The sequence below is a fragment of the Typopeltis vanoorti genome, chromosome 18 (genome assembly GCF_054136105.1).
Source record: "Typopeltis vanoorti isolate ZY-2024b chromosome 18, IOZ_Tvanoo_1.0, whole genome shotgun sequence".
NCBI lineage: Eukaryota > Metazoa > Arthropoda > Arachnida > Uropygi > Thelyphonidae > Typopeltis > Typopeltis vanoorti.
The window spans coordinates 77,667,570-77,689,439 of record NC_143566.1 but is presented as its reverse complement, the minus strand read 5'-3'; the positions used below and the strand labels follow the sequence as shown (position 1 = coordinate 77,689,439).

General features: G+C 35.4%; 1 protein-coding gene across 3 annotated transcripts in view; it reads left to right on the top strand.

The window, feature by feature from the left end:
- The window catches only part of Jarid2 (Jumonji, AT rich interactive domain 2), a 557,336-nt gene that overhangs the window by 485,479 nt on the left and 49,987 nt on the right, over positions 1–21,870 (top strand). The gene's annotated exons all lie outside the window — the stretch shown is intronic.

Genomic DNA, 21,870 nt, shown 5'->3' with positions numbered 1-21,870 from the left:
TTTAAGAAATGAAATGATTAGCTTAATGAAAAATGAAACATTTTGCTTGTCACTAAAATTTGTAGAATTTTTATTGCTTATTAAAAACATTTCATGTTTACAGGGAAAAAATATGATTTAAAAAAAAAGCAATGCATTTGTTTGAAATAAGATGTTTTCGGGAAAGGGTTTGGATGTTCAGATAATGCATAAAACTACAAAAAGGAACAATCAATATTCAGGCCTTTTTTGATGTTAGCAGGAGTTTGAGTTCAAATATTTTAAAACCACAAATAATAGACATCAGAACAATTCAATTTTTTTGATTTTGCAGTGTTTACTAGCAGTTTAAATATTCTATAAAACGGCAAATAATGTACATAATTGAAATGAGCAGTTTTCGGATTGCGGGCGAGTTTCAAAATGTCAGATAATAAAAGGATATTAGATGTCAATGCAACTCATTATGCATATCATCATCATCGCTTAATATATGCCCTAGTATGCAAGAGATTGTACGGGTTCAACATAATTAAGTTTTTAATTATTACTTGCTTCCTATCATCAACTTTCTTCCAAGTTGATCGTTATTTGCCAGGTCTCCATTTCATAATTAATGTCATATCTTACATTTCAGTCTTCCAAGACACTGCATCAATCTGCTTGAATTTTAGTTTTGCTCAGATATTTTTCTCTACCATCCTGACACATATTTGGCAAATCTTTCCTTTCTCATTCTGTTGAAGTGATCCTTACATTAGCCTCTGTTCCACATTCTTGAATACCCTAGCAAGTTCCTTTCTGATTACTTCATTTTAAATATGATTTTGCCATTGATATCATCTCTTCACTTTCCTAATTTTCTTCACAACACTCAAATGTATCATCTGTAGTCTTTTTCATTTATTTTATTTCTGACCCAGTATTCATATCGATGCATTAAAACAGGTTTGAATTCTGTCTGGTATTCTGCTACTTTATCTTGGCTAATTTCTCTCTTATTCCATAACATAATTATTTATTTAAATGGTCATACCAGCTGCTTAATGTATTTATTATTTACATTAATTATATATTAATATAAATAATAATAATATAAATGTATTGATATAAATAATAGTTACATATACAGTTGACCCTTGAATAACACGGGAGGAGCTGCGTAAGTTATAGATTATTCAGCATATCACTCAAACTGACTGATATATTAACCTGTTTTGAAATAATTCTAATTATATATTAAAGGGATGGAAGAAGAGGACAGTTTTCTCCACAGAATCATATGTTCAAACAAGCCATCACTCCACATTTCAGGTCATGTAAACAGGCAGAATGGTTGAATTTGGAGTTTTAATTTCTCCAGGGAATATCTAAATCCTGAAAGAGATTCTCTCTATGGGAAAAAAAAATTTAACAGTACATTTTTCAAATGTACTGTTGATCCTTTTCTAATTTTCTCTGCAAATTCTAATTTGTGGACCTTCTACTGTAAGTTTTTAATAATGCTTCTAGAAATAGGATAAAAACTTTAAAACTTTTCATATCTGTGATAAGATATCCTATAGCCCACTGGTCTCCTACGGTTGATGGAATACTATACTGTTCCACAGCTTGGGCGTGGGGGAGTACCCAGATATTTTCCAGCAAGGTACTTTAGATACAGTTAATTATGTCAGAAATGTAAGAATGCCTATTGCAAGAGCTGGGTTAAAGGATTTTTGCCAATCTATACTTAGATCTTACTGAACATGTTAATCCCAAATAAAAATCTTGACATTCTGAATTGTTTTGTTTTTAATAGGATATTGCCACTGATGCCATCTGTTCACGCCTCTATTCTCAGGACTCTTATATCTGTGGTCTCTAGTCTTTGGTCGAGTGTTTTATTTCTTACCCAGCTCTCAGATCCATAAGTTAAAATTGGTTCGAATCCTGTTTTGTATACAGCTAATTTAGTGTTTTGACTAATTTCTCTCTTATTCCATATAAATTTATTCAGTTGACTTCCTACCATACCATTTTTATTGATTCTGTTGTCTATTTCCATATTTAATTTACCATTTTCACTAAAAATCATCTGAAATGTTTTACTTGTTCTATAGGTTTTCCCATTCACAATGCAGTTGATATTTTCAATGCTTCTTCCTATTTTCATTGTCTTTGTCTTGTTATTGCTGACCTTTATGCATATCTATTACAACAGTTATTCTTGTAACTGTTGTAATAAGACTTGTAGCAGATTTAAAAGTATAACATCATCCACATAAAGCAAAGAGCTGAGATTAGCATCTCCAATTTTGATATCAGGTTTAATACTGCTTCCCTTCCATAATCCTTCTCAACTGTTTCTCAAGTTTACTTACATAAATCTTACCAGGAACAATCAGTAGGGAAAAACCTCTGTAATTCTCCATTCAGTTTTATTTCCCTTTTTATATATAAGTACTATGAGAGCTCTACTCCAATCATCTGGAATTTGTTCCTCTGTCCAGGCCTTCTAAACTATGCAATGCAGCCACTGCAAGACTTTTATATTTCCATACTTGAACATTTATGGTCAAATATTATCTACTCCCACTGTCTTTCCTCATTTCAGGCTTTCGATGGGTTTTTTTTCTACTTCCACTGTGGATATGTATTCCTCATTTCTTGCCTGTTAAATGTTTTGTACCACAATGCTGTCGCTGTTTGTTTCATTTAGCAATTTTTAGAAGTAATTACTCCATACATCAAGGATATCTTTTTCACCGGTTTTCATGTCATCTTTATCATCTCTAATTCCTTTTACTGCACTCTTTCCTCCATTTCTGATCTTTTTTAACAGCCTCCAGAATATTTGCCACCTTCTTGATATTTATTTTCTATGTTCTTGCCAAAGTCCTCCCATGACTTTTGTTTAGCTAGTTTTACACACTGTTTAGCTTTCTTACATTTGTCCCTTTATTCATTATATTTTCAATGCTTCTGCCTATTTTCATTGTCTTTGTGTTTGTCATTGCCTGCCTGGTTGGCCGAGCAGTTAGCATATCTGCTCTCCTGCCAAAAGGCCAAGGGTTCAAATCCTGCTGTGGGCATGGATGTTTGTGATTGTCTGTGAAAATACTAGTGATGGATTGAGTGGTTGAGATAGAGAGCTGTAGAGTATGTGTCCTCCCTCGATGAGTCTTTGGACTCCCTGAAGGGATCACGTAATAATAATAATTCTCTAAGAGCATAAGCTGACTTATTTGTCAGGAACTTTTGATATGCTTTTTTGTTTTTTCACTCTCTCTTTAACTTCTTGTGTTCACCATGCAATTCTGATTTTTCTATCCTTGCGGACAATCTCATCACATTCATTCTCTGGTTGAATCAATCAATGTTTTCTTCAGGATTTGCCACTGAATCTCCAAAGTTTGGTTCCTATCCTCAAATGCTTTCATTTTTTCTTGAATAATGTTTGTGTATTTTAGTCTACAGTTCACATCTGAGAACTGCTCAACTTTTATTTGCTTTAAAACTGTCTTACATGTTCTTCTTTTCAATATAAAATTCAATTTTATCCTGCTCAAGACTAAATGCTGATCACTTCCTATTTCAAATGCTCTGTAAACTCTAGTGTCCTGCACCAGTGAGATAATCACTGTCAACCATAACATCGTCAATGAGACTTTTCTTATTCCTTGCCTCTTCTCTTCATGTGAATTTATGCACATTTTTATGTTGGAACATTGTGTTAGTTAATAACCAGAAATCCAACAGGTATTTGGCATTTTTATTCGCTTTACTCTTTTCTCAAAATTTTCTCAAAATATTTTTGTATGTCTGACAATCATTTTCTACTCTGCTATTTATATCCCCAACAAGGACCAACTTTTCCTTTTTTCATTGTGTCAGTTGCTTTCTCTAAAGCCCCAAAAAATTCCTCCACTTCTACCTTAGTAGAACCTTCTGTGGCATGGCCGGACGAAGACAATTTTGCGCCCTGGGCAAACTCCTTCTTTCACGCCCCAAGGTTTTTTTTTTTAATGTTTAATACTTCCTGATTGTAAGTGAGTATAGATTTTCTCAAATGATTAATAATTTCATAACTTAAAGATTTCTGCTTATCATTTCTATTCACTAACAAAAAAAAAAAAATTACTAAATTATTGGTTGAATTGGATTTAAACGGTATTGATGCGAACACAGATTGATAAGAAAATAACTATTAACTTTAAAGCTTATATTTCACGGGTATTATATCCAGCATCTTCAGAGCACACAAACAAAGTTTGTTACAAATGTGAGACAACCCAATTTGGTGTAACAGTGGTCTAATATAAGTAATTGCAGCGTGCAACACAAGACTAAAGTCCTAATATTGTGCCATCAAAGTTATAAAAAAAAAAAATTAAAAAATAATAATAAAAAAAAAAAAAACAGTAGTCCAAAGTCTTGAAAAAAAATATAGAGTCCAAAATTTGAAAAAAATAAAATTAAAATGAATAAATATTAATTTGGTCTTAGGATGACTGTCTCCCAAATCTTTGGTAGATTTATACAGCCATACTTGTTAAGGTTTGGAGTATGTTTTAAGGCTTCTGTTGATTCCAGGAACAACCTCTCTGACTTGTAGAAGCTTCAGTGCAGTACTTTTATTTTTGTTTTCCAATTGATCCTGTGCTGGGGTATCCAAAGCATGGTCTGCCAGACCTGACTTGCCATAATGAAAGTTCCAGATATATTTTTTGTGTTCACTGAGGTGGATTTCCACAGTTCTTCCTGTCTGTTCGTAGTAGGCTCGATGACAAGAATGGGGCACTTCATAGACTCCTGGATGTGATAAAGGAGTGAATCTGTCCTTAGGTGAACAGATGAGAGTTGCCAATTTCACATAAGGTTTAAATACAGTGCGCAGTTGGTGTTTATTAAGCATCCTAGATATCTTTTCAGATGTGCCTTTAATGTACGGAATGGTGATAGTTTTGTTGTAGTCTTCTGTGGTAGATAGTGGGGGGGGGGGGATTTCTGGGTAGCATTTAGTGTTTTATCTATCTTATGGGGATTATAGCCATTGGTTAGGAAGGTGTGGCGCAGGTGAGAAAGTTCAGCAGTGAGAGCAATGTCATTGGAACACATTGCTCTAGCTCTATGGGTTAGTGTTTTTAAGATACCATATTGTTGAGAAGGGTGGTAGTGTTTGTTTGTGTATGTGTGGGTTTTCTATAAACCGAAAATGATAAGGAATCTTCTGGAAGACGTGTGATCAGTGTGTCCAGGAAGGGCAGGCAGTCATTGGCTTCTAGTTCCATTGTAAAGTGGATTTTAGGCTACTGGCTATTTTGATGCACTAAAAATGTATTCAATGTGTCTGGGTCATATAGCCAAATATCAATCACATCATCAACATAGTGTAGCCAGAGACTAGGTTTGAAAGTGGCTGTGTTGATAGCTAGCTTTTCCAGAGGTTCTATGTAGAAGTTGGCTAAGGGGGGGGATCCCATAACTGTCCCATCTAATTGTTTGTATATTTCCCTTTCGATGTAAAATAACCTGCCTGTACTGTGAATTTAAATAGCTGAAATATATCAGGGGGCAATTGTGAATTTAGTAAGTTAAATGTTTCAGTCAATGGTACATTAGTGAATAATGAGCGAGTGTATTTTAGGTAGGAGTGTGGTCTCTTGGGGGAGACCACACTCCTATCAGGCACTTCCCCCGGGTGGCGGATGGGGGAAACGGAAACCCAAATTGGTTGCTCTGAATAAAGAATAAAGAGCCGTGGAACAAAGGATGTAGCAGAGGCATGGCAAGCTGGCTACATTATTATGCCAGTAACTTTCATGAGCAGGAGAAAGTCTACAAACAGAGATAGTGCTACTGCGTACGTGACAACCGACGCACCTACTCAAAGACCACATAGAGTAGGTGAGAAATCAGCAATGTGGTCAGCCAAGGACGTGAAACATGTAGCCACCCTCAACATAAGATCACTATACCGACCTGGAAAATTGCAATTAGCCCAGGAAAATTTAAAAAGACTGAAATGGAGTATTTTAGGTTTATCAGAGACACATTGGTGCGGAGATGGATTCATGGATTTACCAGAAGGAAGACTATACTTCTCAGGAAGAAAAGATAACATACACAGAGAAGGAGTTACATTATTAATTGAAAAGAAGCTTACACACTCAGTAATTGAAATAAACCCAGTGTCTCCTAGAATAATCACAGCCAAACTTCAAGCAAAAGAAAAAGTTTAGTTTAATCCTTTATCCAAGTGTGAGCAAACTTTGTTTGCTCACACTTGGATAAAGGATTAAACTAAATTTATTATATTCTAACCAAGTGAAAAAATAAACTTTCAACAAAAGAAAAAGGTCAAACAATTAAAATAATCCAAATATATGCACCAGACAGTAACCATTCAGAGGAAGAAATAAAAAATTTCTATGAAGAACTACAACAGGAAATAGATAATCCCAAAAATAGAGAACTCATGATACTGATGGGAGATTTTAATGCTAAAATAGGACAGTTCACAGCAGATAAAAAAAAGATGTGATGGCGAAATTTGGATACGGAGAGCTTAATGACAATTACTCCACTTCTGTAAAGCAAACAATTTAATGATTACAAACACATTGTTCTATCAACGCCTTAATAATAAATATACATGGACATCCCCAGATGGTAATATAAAGAACTGCATAGACTATATCTCATAAACAAACAATGGAAAAGATCAGTAAATAATGTACGAACATTAAGAAGTTTTGATTTCGACACTGACCACAAAATATTAACTGCCAAAGTGAAGATAAAATTCAACAGGTAAAACAATATCCGAAATGAAGAAAACATCAACCTATCAAAACTAAAAGATAGCTCAAGCAGAAGTCAATTTTTAGAACAGATGCACTTGAAATTAAAACCCCCCCATCTTCCAGAACAGCGGAAAATACTGGGAAGAAGGAAAAAGAAACAGTGTTATCAATTGCAAAAGACACTCTAGGTTCCAAACTCAAAATAAACAAACAGTGGATAACCCAAGAAATCATAGCTACAATAGAAGAGAAAAGCGTGGCCAATATACTTGTAAACCAACAAAACAATGAAGAGAATAGAGAAAAATACAGAGCACTAAAAAATAAAGTTGATAACCTATGCAAAAAAGCCAAAGAAAAATGTTTAGAAGAAAAAGCTAAGAAATGCCAAGAAGCATACCAACAAAACAACCTAAAAGTCTTCCATGATACTGTAAGAGAAATTACAAAGGAATTCTCAGCAAAAGCAGTAACAATGATAAACAACAAGATGACTGAAACCGGGAATATAGAAGATATAAGAAAAATCTGGTCAAACCATTTTAAGACTATCTTTCACCAAGGAAACAAAACTACAATGCCAACAATAGAAGAAAATAATGACCACCCAAAAATTTTACAAGAAGAAGTTAGATATGCAATAAAGCACCAGGCATTGATACTATCCCTACTGAACTGTAGTCATATGGAGGCAGCATAATCAATAGAATATTTAACAACCCTATTCAATAAAATACTACAAACAGGAGAAATCCCAGATGACTGGAGAACTGGAAAGATCATCCCAATATACAAGAAAGGAGACAAAAGAGACTGCAAAAATTACAGACCAATCAATTTACTCCCTCACACCTATAAAATATTCATAAGAATTATACAAAATAGATTAAAAAACACCTATGAAGAAATGATAGGCATAGAACAAGCTGGTTTCCAAGGAAACTATTCAACAATAGACCAAATTTTCACATTGCACCAACTAGCAGAGCTCAGCTGGGAAGACCATAAAGAACTATATTGTTGTTTTGTGGACTTTAAACAAACTTTCGATAGCATCAACAGAGAAATCCTTCTTAAACTTCTACTAGGAAAAGCAATAGACAAATATATAATACAGTTTCTGATAAAATATTACTCTAAGACAAATGCAATAATTAAAAAGGACACACTCACAACCGAACCCATAGAGATCCAAAAAGGAGTAATGCAAGAATGCCATTATCCCCATGCCTATTCAACATATATCTAGAAGAAGTTGTAAAGAAGGCAATAGACAATGAGCCTGGAATTAATGTCAATGGTTTAAACATAAATAATATCAAATATGCAGATGATCTCGTCCTTCTTGCATGAACCCCAAATTAACTACAAAAGTTGTAACAAGCTAAACGAAACCTGTAAAACATATGACATGACAATAAATATACAAAAGACAAAAGTGATGAAAATAGGGAGGAACGGAACTACCATCTCAGCCACCCTAAACGGAGAACAAATAGAACAAGTAGACAACTTCATATACATTGGATCAAAACTAACAGAAACAATAGATGAATTCAAAACAATCAAACACAGAATAGCGATAGGATGGACCACCATGGGAAAATTACAGAAAATCTGGAAAACAAACAAGATATCTAAGCAAGCCAAAATCAAATTATACGAGGCAATAATTATACCAACAGTCATCTATAGAGCAGAAGCATGGACAGTTAAAAAAAGAGAGGAGAAAAAACTGCTGGCATTTGAAATGAAATGCTTAAGAAAAATAAATAGAACAAGTTGGATAGAAAAGAAAACAAACATCACAGTCAGACAAGAACTATTGTATAAAAAGACAATAATAGAAAAAAATTAGAAAACAACAACTGAGATGGTTTGGACACACTGTACGCATGGATGCAGACAGACTTCCTAACATCCTAATCAATACTTTTCCAACTGAAAAAAGAAAACCCGGAAGACCAAGAATTACCTGGCTGAAATTAATAAAGAACATCTCGGGATGCAGAACATATAAGGAACTTTTTTGAACAGCAAGGAATAGAGAAGACTGGAACTCAAGAGAAGACTCAACCCGTCTCAGACGGAAGAGAAGAAGAGATCAAAACTCACCATTAGGCCTGAACTATTTAAGGTGCGGTTTTCTAAATTACTTTTTAGGTGGGTTAAATTTTTAACAAAAGAGGGAGAATTGTTTGTGCAAGTGGCTAGTAGTTTGGCTAAATGTTTAGCTAGTTTATATGTAGGACTGTTTATACTATCTACAATAGGGCATTGTTAGGTCTCTGTATTTTCGTTTCTTTATTAGAGTACGTATTTAGTATGATCCAATTTTGATCCAGTTCTCTCTATATCCTTCTACCTTAATTTTATATCTTTCTCCTTAATATATAACCTGGTTTGGCTCCTAGGGATATTTCCTCTTCAGAAACTTGCAAATTTATATTTTAACTGCACCAGCCAGCATCCTATAACAAGAATATAATTCAAGCTCAGGGAAATATTCCTAGGTTTTAGGCATATACATTATTCTAGAATTCACATGCGGGTATATAGATCTCGGTACCTTGCAATCGTGACCTAAAATCTAATCTCAGTTATATAATTATCTAAACTCCTTCCCGCTATTTGGTTCTGTTTTCACAAGTGGTAGTTTGACACCTCGAATTCAGGCAAGACTCAGGTTCAAATAAGAAAACATGTTTATTAATGCTAAAAGACAGGTACATTAATTTTGTATTAAGTTACCAAACTTCTGAATTGCTAGCTAAGTTAATGTCTTATGCTAAGCTATACAAACTGTTCAAAACTAATCTAATTGTCTTACATAAACTGACATGCAAAATCATGAAATACAAATGGATAATTAAACAATGTCACACTCAAGTCGTTCCTTCATTCACATTTGCTTTAAATAGATATTTCACAACTCATTTCTCTCTTAGTTAAATTTACTCAATTAACAAAGGCTTTTCACTTCTTCAATCACATGCAAGTTAGAGATTTATCCTATACAATTCTTTGTCTAATAGAATTGGCTGTATTAATTACTCTATCCTGTCAAAGTTCTCTAAAATGTTCTCAGTCTTGCTTTATCAAGACACAAATTCTACCTTCAAACAATCTCAAGATATAAAACAAAAGGATCTTTACTTTACCAAGTCCCTCCGAAGGTCTATTAGCTGCCACATGTTACTCAGGTCATCCTTCGTCTTGGCTGGTTCTGGGTCAGGTCTCACGACTGAGTTGTTCCATTCTCTGCTACCGGACACAAATCTGGAAATGGCTGGAACTACAAGCCTTCTCTGCTCATTCGGATGGATCATTCTGCGTTTGGCACCATTCTGCATGAGCTGTTGATTCTCATACGGGTCTCCGTGGAATACCTCTCAGCGCAAGGTATGAATACGGCCGGCTGTCCATCAACATAGCACCCTCAGCTTGTCCTACCTCCGATCGCTCGTCGAGAGTCCTCGATCTCCAAAATCCCGAAAGAAACAGAAAAAAAGACCCTTTAGCTTGGTGCATATTATCTTAAATATTCTTTCTAAGCGCCCTCTTTTTCTGTATTGTTTTTTCGTACGATCCATAACTTACATCGCCCTTAGGTTGATCCCTTGCTTTCCCTCCTTGCTATTAGGTGTTGTTTTCGATGAAAGGTGCTTATGTCAGCCTTCTCTGTAAGCTGCAGCCTTCAGCGTTACGACAGGCACTTGCGGCTTAGCCGTGACCGTTGATCCTATTAGTCATTTCTTACCTGGCGACTTATGATTTTTTGATAGCTTAATAATACATAAATTAAGTCATTATTCCTTTACATGAAATGCTAATCTGGCATAATTTCTGATTTTTAGCTTTCCGTTTGACAATAAATAATTCCAATACATTACACATACTGATATACAATTTCACATACAACAACTTAGGTGTTACTCACATTCCGCTGGTAAGCAGGTATTATGCAAATTTCTTTGTTATTTTGTAAAGCTTACATGTTAGATCCTGAATGAATAACTTGTCAAGAAGTTCTCCATTCAATATCCAACAGCGTAAAGGTGTACCTTATTTGTGGATTTTTGGAGCTCCATATATTATAGGTGTTTTAACATGAAAGGATTTTTGAGTTTGTTGGCTGTTTCTTTTGGCCAGGAAGTGACTTTATTCAATAGCTTGCACGCCTTATTCTTTTGTGAGTTGGTGGGATCTCGATCTATAATTTGATATGTTGACCTGTCTTGGAGAAGTGTGTGCATTTTGCTTTCATGTTCTGTTGTATCCATTACTACAGTTGCGTTTCCTTTGTCTGATTTGGTTATTGTAATGTGGTTATTATTGTGTAGCTCTTTTATAGCCATTATTTCTTTATGTGGGATATTATTTTTGGGAGACTTAGAATGGATTAGGATATTGGCCATGTCTAACCTAATATTATTGGCTATTGCTGGAGGCAGGTCGTATATTCCACATTCAACGGACGCCATTATTTTGGTTTTTGGAACTTCTTTAGGAGTAACGGCAAAATTGTGTCCACGACTTAATGCACCCGTGGCTTCTTTAGTTAAGGTTAATGATGATAAGTTCACAACGACGTTATCTTGATGTAATTGCGGCCACTGCGTAGCACTGCAGTGCAGGAGGAATTCAAATTTCTCTTGGTGCAGTTTTTAACTTTATCGAATTCTTTATTGGCTGTAAATTGGCACGGCAACTGAACAGGTTAGCCTTCTTAAAAAGGTGCCAAGATATCAATTTGATACCAAACTGTATAAAAATTAAGAACAAGTTTCACTCTGCCAAAGCCCAATATTTATAAACGAGCGAATTTAGCACTATTACAGGAACAGATATACGCTACTCGCTGAGAACTTTCAAAAATAAATTCATCCATCAGTGCATTACGTAATATACCATCTGACATTTTGAACCTGAAGCTATGGAATATCCCAGAGAGAATCTCCGATTCTACAACCAATAAAGAATTCACTAAAGTTAAAAACCGGCACCAGAAGAAATTTGATTTCCTCCAGCTACGCAGCGGCCACAATTACATCAAGATGACGTCGTTGTGAACTTATGATCATTAACCTTAACTAAAGAAGCCACGAGTGCATTAAGTCATGGACACAATTTTGCCGTTACTCCTAAAGATGCTCCAAAAACCAAAATAATGGCTTCCGTTGAACGTGGAATATACGACCTACCTCCAGCAATAGCCCATAATATTAGGTTAGACGTGGCCAATATCCTAATCCATTCTAAGTCTCCCAAAAATAATATCCCACATAAAGAAATAATGGCTCTAAAAGAGCTACCCAATAATAACCACATTACAATAACCAAATCAGACAAAGGAAACGCAGCTGTAGTAATATATACAACAGAATATGAAAGCAAAATGCACACACTTCTCCAAGACCAGTCAACATATCAAATTATAGATTGAGATCCCACCAACTCACAAACAAATAAGGTGTGCAAGCTATTGAATAAAGTCACTTCCTGGCCAACAAACTCAAACCCTTTCATGTTAAAACACCCATAATATATGGAGTTCCAAAAATCCACAAACAAGGTACACCTTTATGCCCTATTGTAGATAGTATAAACAGTCCTACATATAAACTAGCTAAATATTTAACCAAACTACTAGCCACTTGCACAAACAATTCTCCCTCTTTTGTTAAAAATTATTTTAGAAAACCACACCTTAAATAGTTCAGACCTAATGGTTAGTTTTGATATCACCTCATTATTCACTAATGTACCATTGACTTAAACACTTAGTTACTAAATTCACAATTTCCCCCTGATATATTTCAGCTATTTAAATTCACAGTACAGGCAGGTTATTTTACATCGAAAGGGAAAATATGCAAACAATTAGATGGGACAGCTATGGGAGATCCCCTAGTCAACTTCTACATATAACATCTGGAAAAGCTAGCTATCAACACAGCCACTCTCAAACCTAGTCTCTGGCTACGCTATGTTGATGATGTGTTTACTATTTGGCCACATGACCCATTGAATACGTTTTTAGTGCATCTAAATAGCCAGCACCCTAAAATCCACTTTACAATGGAACTAGAAGCCAATGACTGCCTGCCCTTCCTGGACACACTGATCGCATGTCTTCCAGAAGGTTCCTTATCATTTTCGGTTTATAGAAAACCCACACATACAAGGAGATATTTACACAAACAAACAAACACCACCATTCTTCTCAACAATATGGTATCTTAAAAACACTAACCCATAGAGCTAGAGCAATCTGTTCCAATGACATTGCTCTCACTGCTGAACTTTCTCACCTACACCACACCTTCCTAACCAGTGGCTATAATCCCCATAAGATGGATAAAATACTAAATGCTACCCAGAAATCCCCCCCCCCCACTATCTACCACAGAAGACTACAACAAAACTATCACCATTCCGTACATTAAAGGCACATCTGAAAAGATATTAGGGTGCTTAACCAACACCAACTGTGCACTGTATTTAAACCTTATGTGAAATTGGCAACTCTCATCTGTTCACCTAAGGACAGATTCACTCCTTTATCACATCCAGGAGTCTATGAAGTGCCCTGTTCTTGTCATCGAGCCTACTACGAACAGACAGGAAGAACTGTGGAAATCCACCTCAGTGAACACAAAAAATATATCTGGAACTTTCATTATGGCAAGTCAGGTCTGGCAGACCATGCTTTGGATACCCCAGCACACAGGATCTGGGAAAAAAAGAAAAGTACTGCACAGAAGCCTTAAAACATACTCCAAACCTTAACAAGTATGGCTGTATAAATCTACCAAGGATTTGGGAGACAGTCATCCTAAGACCAAATTAATATTTATTTTAATTTTATTTTTTTCAAACTTTGGACTACTATTTTTCAAAACTTTGGACTACTTTTTTTTATTATTTTTTTTATTATTATTATAACTTAGATGGCATCATATTAGGACTTTAGTCTTGTGTTGCATGCTGCAATTGCTTATACTAGACCCACTGTTATACTGGATTGTTGTTGTCTCGCATTTGTAACAAACTTTCTGTGCTCTGATGATGCTGGATATAATATCAGTGAAATATTAGCTTTTTAAATTAATAGTTATTTTCTTATCGATCTGTGTTTGCATCGATACCGTTTAAATCCAATTCAACATGTATGATGAACACATAAGCCTATGCAGTGGCGCACTCAGGATTTAATCTTGGTGGGGGGGAGGCTGAGTTGAATAAATGATTTGAGAATACACACTATGCATTGCATACAACCTATATATTGGCGATCACTACAGATGCTCAGTTGTGATCGTCAATACATGATAACCGTGATCTCCTCTAGCCCACCCCGGCAAATGAAGTAATGCTCGGTTCTCCCAAGCACTGCTTCGTTCGCCTTGCGTTCACGGCTGCAGTGATTCCCGAGAGCCATATGGTTTTCCCACCTTCTGTGACTGCTAATTCATAAGTAGAAATAGAAGACACGAGACAACATAAATAAAACAATGAATTTTAGTTAGGAAACGAGTTTTAAAAAATTTTCTAGTATTTTCTTTCCTTTTTCTTTTGGAGGGGGCCAGGGCCCCTCGGCCCCCTCCCTGGGTGCACCACTGAGCCTATCCACGCATTTATATTATTGGTTATTAAAAATATTATGGGTTTTACACTTTGATTTTATCAATTATAATTTACATATATATTTTTCTTGATTTTAAATCTGCAAAAGTTTTTATTCTTTCACTAATGTCTATTTTCTGAACAACTGCATTTTCAATAGATAGTAAGGCTAAAGAATTTAATTTCTCACTCCCATTGTTGATCGCAAATATGTTTTGATAAGTTTCGATTTGCTGAAACTTCTCTCCGCTGTTGTTACTGTAATAGGAATTGTCAGCAGAATTCTCGATGCAACCCACGTATTTGGAATTATATTCTGCAAATTATTTGCTTTTAAAAATTGTAAAGTTTCCAATGACAAATTGATGTTTTCCGGAAGTAAACTGTTTAGAGATTTAATTTCTTCAAAGAGCTTGTTCGCATCAATGTCACTATTATTTTCATGATGAAGAATTGAATGCAAATCCATACATTGTTTTTTTAATTCATTTAAAACACCTATTTTAGTTATATTAAAAAGAAAACCCCAATTTTGCTTGTGCGTTTTTATTTGTTCAAATCTTTCTTCAAGAGATGTTAAAATCGTGTCCAAAATGATGTTGAATATCGTTATTCTAACTTTGTTCTCTCATCAGCAGTAGCAAGAGTGTCTTCAGATTCATAACTAAATAATTTCTTCCTACGGATGATTCTTTTTTCAGTAAATATTGGCTCCTTTCCTAAAAGCTTTGCTAATTCCTCAGCTTGAGTCAAAGCATTTTCAAATTCTAGTGTACAGTATTGTCTAATGAATTCCGTCCATGATTTTAATAAATTTATAACCGTTTTTAAATCCATACTTTTTGTTTGCATTGATTTGCTATGTTAATCCGATGAAGTATGTCATACCACATCACTAACATAACTAAAAAGGAATAATCACAAAGTTTTTCTGCTAGTGTTAAAGATTCAGATTTGGTGTCTGCATCGGTTGAATTTTCACTAAGTATTATCAGTGCATCATGAATTTTGTTAATCTGATACCTATAATAAATTTAGTTTAATCCTTTATCCAAGTGTAAGCAAACAAAGTTTGTGCCTGAAAATATCTTCAGGACTGAGGTAAGGTGGTGCAACACCAGGCAACTCAGAGCAAAGGTGGACCAAGCTCTCATCACTCCTTGTCTCAGTATCTCTCATAATGCAAAGCACATCTCCTTGCAGACATGTATACTGCTATCCTGAAGATATTTTCAGGCGCAAACTTTGTTTGCTTACACTTGGATAAAGGATTAAACTAAATTTATTATAGTCTAACCAAGTGCAAAATAAACATCCAAAATCTGATACTTAACTGACTTTATGCATTCAATATGACTCTCACAAAGAGTTTCACATACTGCTTTAACAGTGAAATTTGGTACATTATCAGTTAAAATTTTCCATCTAGCAACGGATGCTGAAAATAATGTATAAAGCCATTGAATAACACCAAAAAATGAAACAGATTGTGGCCAAGACATTGCTGATCTCCTGTAACTAAATTTAAAGAATGGCAGCCATTTAAAGGTATAAAATGCTCGGAGATTTACTTGCTGTAAACGAGTTTGAACACCTTTATTTTTCTCTCGCATATTAGACCCATTGTCATAGCCCTGTCCTCTAACATTATTAATTAATTTTAAATCTAAAAGCAACTTAATGATCTTATCATATAATGATTCTCCTGTAGATTCATTGATTTCATAGAATGAAACAAAATGTTCTTGAATAACTAAAATAGACTCTGTTAAATCTACGAATCGTAAAGTAAAAGAATTTTACTTTATTATTCGTAAAAGAATTAATTGGAGTATACAACCGATCTGATGAACTGTGGAAAGCCAAATTATGGGTTGATAAAAATAATATAATATCACACAGCCTTTTCGTTACATTTTTCCAATGCTCTTGTTCCTTAACAATGACTGACTGCATTTTTTCATCAATTGTTTTACTTTTTTTAAATATTGTATTTGTTTCAACCCATTTGAAATAATTTTTTACATGTTCTGGTGAATTTTCATGACTCTTTAAGTAATCATTTATATGTTTCCACTTACAATGAACCAATTGATCCTAAGGCTGAAGTTACTTTATTAGAGTAAAATAATTTGCAGCAAATACAAAATACTTTGTTGGCACTGATTGAATAAATAAGCCATTTTCGTAAATATTTTTCACCATTTGAAGTTATTCTATAATACATTGATGCTGAAAAACATCGATTTTCTGTGTCTCTGGGATAAACGAAATCAGTGCTTTCATCTGAGGTACATTCTAATAAATCTGAGCCAAGAGGCTTTAATTCGGTGATGTAAAAATTATTTAAATTAAGGGGATATTAAATCCCACATTATTTCAAAGCCGAATAAGGAACTCAAAGATAGAAATCTAATCTAAGAGTTTCATGCCTAATATAGAAACTATATTAGGCATGAAATGCCTATGAAATGACCGCGCGGTTAGCCTAGTGGCTTTGCGCTTCGCAACCATATGACTGGGGAAGGAGTGTCCCAAGTTCGATTCCCGTTGTAGACGTGAGGAATTTGAGGATCTTCCTCAGGCATAGCCAAGTTAGCCGGTCTTGGGCGCGGTCAGTAGGGTTTTTTCCGCCAGTTTATCGGGCGTTTTTCATCCCGCAAACAGGCAAACCGGCCCCGTGAACATACACCTCTACAGTCAAAAATATATCCCCCCCCCAGCGGCAGACCAGGCGACGGGTCAGTTGGGAGTAGTACTAACAAGTAGTCACATCTAAGTAACACGCAGATCCTGCATAGGAAGCGGGAATAAACTCGAAGAAGAAGAAGAAGAAGAAATATAGAAACTATATAAAGTTCGGCAAGTCCAAGCATGAGCCAACACATGGTAGTGCAATGCCTAACCTAACCTAACCTAAAATTAGAATCAATATGAAGAAAGCCTTTGTTTGACAACTTTTCCGAGAGAGTTTTAAATTAGTTAATTGGTTTAGCCAATGCACCACGTCGTACCAATATTCAAACTTTTGCGCATGCTTCCACCTCACCTACTGAATATTATGTATGTTTTTGATTTGTTTACTAAACTTTTATAATTCGAGCTTTGATTAAAACAACTTTATAATACATGGCATTTTTAATTTAATTTCTTTGTGATCTATCCTATCTTAAATATTTAAAAAAAAAAAAGCACGCATAATGAATAGTGATGATGACTCATAAAATGAAGTCTCTGCTATCTAGCAGTGGTTTATTTTACTGTTACCATTTATTTGTAAAAACTCGATGTAGCTTAAAAAATTTCAAAGCACATTACATAGATTTTTTACATAGCTCAAGTCCCATGAGAACTGTAAATAACCTTGTTTGTTTCTATGTATATTTTGCAAAATATTGATATAGTTAACCCTGTGGGAAGTGAATGTATTTACTGTTTTAACGTCGAAAACAAAGGCAATGCTTTCCCAGGGGAACTTTGTATATGTATATAGTTATGTGTAAGAGTGCAGGAAAAGTTGTTTACTAGTTTTGTATATAAGAGTTGCTTACTTAACCCCATTAAAGATAGTATCTAAGAGTGCCACTAGGTTTAGAGAAGTTTCCGCAGCCACGAAAGGAGAAGCAAAGTATCAAAGAGGTCCGCTAGTGTTAGAGACAAGTTTCCACGCCTGGCAAAATGCGATCAAAAGATTGCATGGAGGAGAACAAAAAGTGGGTTGAAGATAAAAGAGTCATGCCGAATTCTTTGCGGTTTACTACCCTTTGTGCAAGGTCGCAAGATCGCAAAATAAAAGGGACTAAGCCAAGCATAAGAGGCTTCCCAGTTCCAGTCATTGCCAGAAAGAGGAGATTCCAGGCCAGAGAGGGCTTCCAGACGTTGCTGAAGAAGGAAAGGCTCCCAGACGCCAAAGAGAGGGATCCCGGTTGAGAGTTGGCAGTAGTTTCAGTTATCTTGGAGGCGGCAGTACAACCTATTGAAGATGGCAGTCGTCCAGGCATTTTCGGCGAGCCCAAGCAGAGGAAATAAGGGGATGTAAATTACCCAAAGCAACTTCGCTCATAAGATTTTCTTTTTCACTGTCAGAGAACAACCTTTTGCCGGTCGCAGTCCACAGCCCACTATTTTTTGGATGAGATATTACTGAAGTCAGACAGAAGGTTTGAACTTACAAAAAAACTCTGCAATGCAGAGTTTTTTGTAAGTTCAAACCTTTTGTATATTTCCTCTCATAGTAGGTTATAGAAAGACTTTTAAGAGATTGTTCAATAGTGGTAAGAAGTGTCGTTAAGAGAATCGATTGGCATATTGGAAGTTGATATAAAAATTGTAAAGATAACTTAACAGAGAGTTAGCCAACCTCTTTCCAAGTAAACTAGAAGTTTAATAAGTTCAATTTGTAAATAAGATTGCGAGTTAAAGAAGTTAATTAGTGTTAAAGTAAAAAGGTTCTAATTTATGCTAAAGATTTTATAAATGGATAGAAAAAGCAATCTCCTTATTGTTTAATTCATGTATAATTTGTAAATAAATGTTTTAATTATTTGTTAAAACAGTGCTGCCTGATCTTTTATTTTACAACTGCACTGTTCTTAAATAAATCGGACTTGTGAGCGGGAAATAATTTAAGGCAATAAAAATGCAATTCAGTTACTTATAAACCACAACTGTTAAAGTAAACATTGATAAAAGAAACTTCGCTCGTGAGAGAGAGGGAAATCTACTGGAAGTTTTATTTAGTCTTATTCCAATGAAATGATATATTGGTGGTGCAGACTGACAAAATAAATTTCCAGTATTCATAGGCATTCGACTAGTAAATACGGAAGGTGGATAATCATAGTATGCAGTAGAGTAAATGAGAAAGGATAAGAGAGAAAAAGAGCATTAGAGTAAAGCTATAAAGAATTAGGAATATAATAAAGATAAAAAGAGAGTAAAGATAAAGAGATATTACATATATAGGCAGAAAACAAATATACGTTTACAATGATTCAGACAAAAGAAGATATTACATATTGTTGCTATAAATACATTCTTCACTCTACCTATGCACTTTTAATAAGAAATAATACCCTACTTCACCTTTTCAAAGTTGCATAGATATAAGGCTCTATTGCTGGCCTTAGTTCTGGCACCCCGGGCAGCTGCCCAGTCAGCCGTGCCTTAATCCGGCACTGGACCATAGGCACAAATAAATCATTGTCCAGTGAGACCTATTTAAATCATCCTGCAGAATCTCTGCATCACTTTCATTTACCATTGCTCTTCCTACTTCATCAGCAAACAACTGAATATTTCCTGTCAAGTCATTTCCTACATTTTTGATGTACAAATTAAATCTGAGCCCTGTAGTACACCACTAGTCACCTGCCTTCTCCTGGACTCAAATTCTCCATAAACCACTCTATAACTGTCCATCAGCCACTCTCTGATTCAAATCACCAGATTCATATCTATTCCCATTTGCTTGAATTTATGCTACAGAGTTCTATAAGGAATTTTGTCAAATTCCTTTGCAAAGTCTAGCAATATATCACTGACTAGCCATTTCCTTTATTCAACTCCATTATGACTTGCTTATAAAACATAATCAAATTACTAAGGCAAGACCTACCCTTCACAAAACCATGTGTCCTTTCTAGAGTATTATATTCCTATCCATTCAGTCCTGAATTCTCTTTCACCAATTTCTCCATACCACTCCTGAGATGATGATGATGATTGGCTTATAATTTGCTGTTTCTCCTTTATGCAATGAAACTATTTGTATATCTCTTTTCCACACTGTTCTTACCCTCCCAGTTGTGAGGCTTAAATTAAACAGCTCAGTCAGAGGAGCTTATAATTCCCTTACACATTCTCGTAATACATGGGCCAATATGCCATCTAATCCCATGGCTGTGTTCGTATTGAGGTTCTGCAATATTTTTAGCACCTCCATTTCTTCAACTTCTATTCTCCTATCAGTCAATGTCACATCTAGCATTTGCAGTGTCACTACCTAGATGGACATTCCCTGCAAAATGCTCACTCAGTAATTCATCTGTTTGGTTTGGTTGTGTTACCTCTCCACCATGAGCACTTTCTAAAGTCATCCATTCCATAGTCATTCCTTGTTTTACTTGATACATAGCAAAAGAACTCTTTAGAGTTTCTTTTGCCCTCATTGCTTTGTATTCCCTCCATAACTTTTTCTTTGTCTGCAGTTCCTGTTTATTGATGCTATTTATCCTTCTGATTCTGGGTATGCAATCTGATACTGCTTTCTTCAAAAACCCCTTGACCACCTCCTACTCACCACCAACATCTCTCTCCCTCCATATTCTTATGCCATGTCACTGCAGAAAGCTGACTCCTCAGTATAAGAAGAGGCAGCATAGCTAGATTGGTTACTATTAAGTTCTCTGATGAACTGATTCCAGCACTCTCAAACCTTGAACCCCCCCCCCTCCACACACACACACACATTACATGCTGTTGCAGGTAATTGTCTCTCAGCAGTTATTATAGATGATCTTGAGGTATTTGATCACTGCAAGATTTGTCATATGAATGAGAGAAAACACCCTCCAAGAAAGAAACCTGGAAATCTAATTACAGGAGAAATGCAGGCCATAAGATGGCAATTACTTTAACCTGCACTGAGATGAGAACAGTAGGTCAATGGTTAGACACGTATCTTTTTTGAAATTAATTCTATATGGGCTTACTTCCATGCTGTGGAATGGATGCATGGATTAAGCAGAATTGATGGGATACTATAGGACAAGCATTTTTGACAATCGGCTTCTTCAAGATTCTTCTGATGTCTCTCTCTCTCTCTCTGGCATATCATCATATCATCCATAAAGAATGGGTGATATGCTGGAATTGGATGAGAAGAAGATAAGAGGGCAGCTCTGTTGCAAGTGTTGCAGGCATCAGTGTAGGCTGAATGAAGCTGGTTTTTTTTGTCTTAAGTCACTTATGATGATATTGTTTTCTAAGGAATGTGGTATGACACTCCGTGGAAAAACTGTTGCTTTGATATTGGGTAGAAACTTTTGAACACTGGGAAATGAAGGCTATCATTCCAGCATGGATAATTGCTGTAACAAAGATCACAAGAAGTATCTGGATTTGGAGAAAGTCTGACCATGGAAAGGAGATCTTCCCACTTGGTTGGCTTTATTGTAGTGCTGAAGGATAAGATGTTGTGAATTGCTGAAGGGGAGGGCATTTCACTATAGATGAAACATATGAGATTATGATCTGAATTACCAAGACAAGCAGTCATTTTAACAGTATACCCTGAAGAAGAACTAGTTAACAAAGATTATCCAGAATTGTTAAGTGAGTGAAGATGATTGTCATGTATTTTAGTTAGAAGATGAACAACATTCTTTATGCCATTACTTACAACCAATATCGTATCTTCTCTTCCAGCTTGGTTAGTGGAAATGGAAAAAAGGGAGAGATGTCTATAGTTGTG